Below are 5,221 nucleotides of genomic sequence, written 5' to 3'. Positions count from 1 at the left end.
CATTTAAATTTTATTAACTTGAGAAATTGCACCGAATAAATATCTTGGAGGAGATTTTTTGAGATGACCAAAATATCCTATTTCTCCTCAAAATTCCACCTACTAATTTTAGCATCCATTGGTGGATCTTTCTTTTATGATTGTTACTGTTTAATGGTAATTTTCTATTTCCCTGTTTCTCTTTTTTTGAGACAGGGTCTTGCTCTGTTACCCAGGCTAGAGTGCAGAAATGCAATCTCAGTTCACTGTAGCCTCGATCTCCTGGGCTTAAGAGATCCTCCCACCTCAGCCTCCTAAGTAGCTGGGACTACAGGCCTGTGCCACCATGCCTGGCTAATTTTTGTATTTTTTGTAGAGATAGGGTTTCACTGTGTTGCCCAATCTAGTCTCAAATTCCTGAGCTCAAGCGATCCTCCCATCTCAACCTCCCAAAGTGCTGGGATTACAGGAGTGCACCATTGCATCCAGTCTCCTTCTACATTTATTAAAATTCTTCTGGAAGGAAGATATGGTCATTTCTCCCCCATTTATTTATTTTTCAATTATTTATTTAAATCTGTGGTCCCTAGGCCAGGCACAGTGGCTCATGTCTATAGTCCCAGCACTTTGGGAAGAGGTAGAGGCGGGAGGATCACTTGAGCTTAAGAGTTCAAGACCAGCCTGGGCAACATGACAAAACCCCATCTCTGTTAAAAAATAATAATAGGTCATCGGCAAAGCTGAGTCCTGTCCTCTCTCCTTCCTCCCTAGGGAGCATGAGCTTCACCACTCGCTCCACCTTCTCCACCAACTGCTGGTCCCTGGGCTCTGTCCAGGTGCCAGCTATGGCGCCTGGCTGGTCAGCAGCATGGTCAGCGTCTCTGCAGGTGCTGGGGGCTCTGGTTCCCGGATCTCCGTGTCCCGCTCCACCAGCTTCTGGGGCGGCATGGGGTCCAGGGGCCTGGCCTCGGGGATGGCTGGGGGTCTGGCAGGAATGGGAGGCATCCAGAACAAGAAGGAGACCATGCAAAGCCTGAACAACCACCTGGCCTCCTACCTGGACAGAGTGAGGAGCCTGGAGACTGAGAACCGGAGGCTGGAGAGCAAAATCCGGGAGCACCTGGAGAAGAAGGGACCCCAGGTCAGAGACTGGAGCCATTACTTCAAGACCATCGAGGACCTGAGGGCTCAGATCTTCACAAATACTGTGGACAATGCCCACATCGTTCTGTAGATCAACAATGCTCATCTTGCGGCTGATGACTTTAGAGTCAAGTATGAGACAGAGCTGGCCATGCGCCAGTCTGTGGAGAATGACATCCATGGGCTCTGCAAGGTCATTGATGACACCAATGTCACTCAGTTGCAGCTGGAGACAGAGATTGAGGCTCTCAAGGAGGAGCTGCTCTTCATGAAGAAGAACCACGAAGAGGAAGTAAAAGGCCTACAAGCCCAGATTGCCAGCTCTGGGTTGACCGTGGAGGTAGATGCCCCCAAATCTCAGGACCTCACCAAGATCATGGCAGATATCCAAGCCCAATATGACAAGCTGGCTCAGAAGAACCAAGAGGAGCTGGACAAGTACTGGTCTCAGCAGATTGAGATCACCACGGTGGTCACCACGCAGTCCGCCGAGGTTGGAGCTGCTGAGATGATGCTCACAGAGCTGAGATGTACAGTCCAGTCCTTGGAGATCAAGCTGGACTCCATGAGAAATCTGAAGCCCAGCTTGGAGAACAGCCTGAGGGAGGTGGAGGCCCGATACACCCTGCAGATAGAGCAGCTCAGCGGGATCCTGCTGCACCTGGAGTCAGAGCTGGCACTGACTCAGGCAGAGGGACAGCCAGGCCCAGGAGTATAAGACCCTGCTGAACATCAAGGTCAAGCTGGAGGCTGAGATTGCCACCTACCGCCGCCTGCTGGAAGATGGCGAGGACTTCAATCTTGGTGATGCCCTGGACAGCAGCAACTCCATGCAAACCATCCAAAAACCACCACCCGCCGGATAGTGAATGGCAAAGTGGTATCTGAGACCAATGACACCAAAGTTCTGAGACATTAAGCCAGCAGAAGCAGGGTACCCTTTGGGGAGCAGGAGGCCAATAAAAAGTTCAGTGGTATAATAATAATAATAATAATAATAATAATAATAATAATAATAATAAATTGGCCGGGCGTGGTGGCTCACGCCTGTGATCCCAGCACTTTGGGAGGCCAAGGCGGGCGGATCACGAGGTCAGGAGATCGAGACCATCCTGGCTAACACGGTGAAACCCCGTCTCTACTAAAAATACAAAAATTAGCCGGGTGCAGTAGCGGGCACCTGTAGTCCCAGGTACTCAGGAGGCTGAGGCAGGAGAATGGCGTGAACCTGGGAGGTGGAGCTTGCAGTGAGCCAAGATAGCGCCACCGCAGTCCAGCCTGGGCGAAAGAGCGAGACTCCGTCTCAAAAATAAATAAATAAATAAATAAATAATAATAATAATAATAAATTAAAAATCAATAAATAAACATGTGGTCTCCTGTATATTCATTCTGTACTTTGGGTTACAATCCAATAACATTACTATTTATTTTGTTGCTCAAATTGCTCTTGGTTTGCCCATTGAGAGCTCCTTCAAGTTGGCTCCTATGTTCCTTTGACAAGCCCCCATTATTTTTGGAGCATTTTCTTTCTTTCTTTTCTTTCTTTTTTTTAATAACAAGAGATGTTCTAGGTTTATCTTATATTTTCCCTGTTCCAACCCTATAATCACCATCCACTTTTCTAAGGAGCACTGTTTCCTTTTATTGGAAAGTGGCTCTTAGAAACCAAGATCTGGGTTCTGGCTATGCTCATTCCTACTGAGATGTCATTTCTTCTAGGCCCTCTCAGAGGACAAAGCTATGAAATATGTACGTGTATACTAACTCTCAAACACATACATCTCTATCTATAAAAAAAAACCCCACAAGTTCATACTGATATCTCTGATTTCAACCCAATACCAAAGGTTCATTCTATCCTTCTATCTTTCCTTATTTGTAACTATTTTCTTTTTTTTTTTTTCTTTTGAGACGGAGTCTCACTCTGTTGCCCAAGCTGAAGTGCAGTGGCACGATCTTGGCTCACTGCAACCTCCGCCTCCCAAGTTCAAGTGATCCTCCTGCCTCAGCCCCCCAGTAGCTGGGATTACAGGCACATGCCACCGCACCCAGCTAATTTTTGTATTTTTAGTAGAGGCAGGGTTTCGCCATATTGGCCAGGCTGGTCTTGAACTCCTGACCTCAGGTGATCCATCCACCTCGGCCTCCCAAAGTGCTGGGATTACAGGCATGAGCCACCATGCCCAGCCATTTGTAACTATTTTCTTTGACGGTGATAAATCTTGTTCTCATTATCTATATTTATTTATTTGTTCAATCCTAGTATACATATACACTACTTGCAGAATTGCTAACCCATACCTCAGTGAGAAACAAATTTGCTAACTAGAGTACAGTATTTATATGCAGTTTTTTTTGTCTGTAGCCTTACAGAATCCAGTTCAAATTCTATATTCCACAGTTACTTAAGTTAGGTCTTTTCTTTTCTGTCCCTTTGGTATGGTCTGTTATTCATTTGGAATAGTTAGGCTTATTTGCTAGTGTTTGTATTCCAGCTTGTGTTTCCCCAACATTCTGGTTGGTTTTAATTGTTTCTTTATTTGGGGAGTATGTGAAATATTACTCTTGTTCCTGGAGTCAAAGCTAAGCAAAAAGGTATACTCAGTAAAGTGTCGCTTCCATACCTTCCTTCTTGTCACCCCAGTCCTACATACCCCCTGTAGGTAGCCAATCTCTTTAATTTCTGGTTTACCTTTGCTAGATTTCTTTTGCACAAATGAGCAGAAATGTGTATCTTCCTATAACCTCTTCTTTCTTACACGACCAGTAGCATGCCATGGATACTTTTTTGCACTTTGATTTATTTCCCTCTTAACTGTATATATGGAAATCATCCCATATCAACTCATAGAGATCTCATCCATTTTTACAGCTATATGGTACTCCATTGCTGGAGATGTCATAGTTTATTCAACCACTCTCCTATCTATGGACATTTAAGTTTTTTCCAATATTTTGTAATTATAAATAATGCTGCAACGAATAACCTTATAAATATGCATTTTCTTTCTTTTATTCTGAGACAGGGTTTCATTTTGTCACCCAGGCTGGAGTGCAGTGGCACGATCATAGCTCACTACACACTTGACCTCCCAAGCAATTCTCCTGCCTCAGCCTCCCAAAGTGCTGGGATTACAAGTATGACCCACTGCACCCGGCCACATATTTTTTATTTATCTTCAGGTAGATTCCAAGGGGAGGGATTACTGAGTCAAAAGATAAATGCATTGGTAGCTTTCTTAACTACTGTCAAATTCTCCTCCACAAGGGCTGCACCAGTTTGCATTCTCACCAGCAATGTAGGAAAATGTGTGTTGCCCCACAGCCTATGTATTATGCAAATGCATGTTTTGTCATGCATTTTAGTCTTTGCCAATCTTATGGGTGAGAAACCGCATCTCAGTGTTGTTTTAATTTGCATTTCTCTAATTATGAGTTTGATTTTAACTCATAATTATGAGTTAAATGTATGGAGGCCCTTTTTATATCTTTTTGTGAATTATCTATTCATATCTTTCTCCCATTTTTCTATCCAGTTTTTAGTTCTTTGTTCCTCACATTTCTTAAAATAATCTTTTAATTTTAGAACAGTTTTAGAATTATGGAAAAATTGTGAACACAGTAGAAAGATTCCTATATCTCCACATCCAGTTCCCCATATTATTAACAATTTTACATTGACATGGTATATTTGTCACAATTAATGAACCACTGTTGATACATTATTATTAACTAAAAGACTATATTTATTTCAGGTTGCCTTGGTTTTTACCTAATGTCTTTTTTTTGTTTGTTTGTTTTTTGGTTTGTTTTTTTTTTTTTTGAGACAGAATGTCACTCTGTCACCCAGGCTGGAGTGCAGTGGCACGATCTCGGCTCACTGCAACCTCTGCCTCCCAGGTTCAAGTGATTCTCCTGCCTCAGCCTCCCGAGTAGCTGGGACTACAGTTGTGCGCCACAATGCCTCGCTAATTTTTCTATTTTTAGTAGAAATGGGGTTTTGCCATGTTGGCCAGGCTGGTTTCTAACTCCTGACCTCAAGTGATCCGCCCTCCTCAGCCTCCCAAAATGCTGGGATTACAGGCATGAACACCCA

At 43.9% G+C, this 5,221-nt stretch overlaps 1 pseudogene; it reads left to right on the top strand.

The window, feature by feature from the left end:
• Positions 1 to 755: 755 nt before the first annotated feature.
• On the top strand, positions 756 to 2,088 carry LOC100435364 (keratin, type I cytoskeletal 18-like; annotated as a pseudogene).
• Positions 2,089 to 5,221: the final 3,133 nt, after the last annotated feature.

Source organism: Pongo abelii, chromosome 2 (assembly GCF_028885655.2).
Source record: "Pongo abelii isolate AG06213 chromosome 2, NHGRI_mPonAbe1-v2.0_pri, whole genome shotgun sequence".
In the NCBI taxonomy this organism is placed as follows: Eukaryota; Metazoa; Chordata; class Mammalia; order Primates; family Hominidae; genus Pongo; species Pongo abelii.
This window is presented reverse-complemented; position numbering and strand designations above follow the sequence as displayed.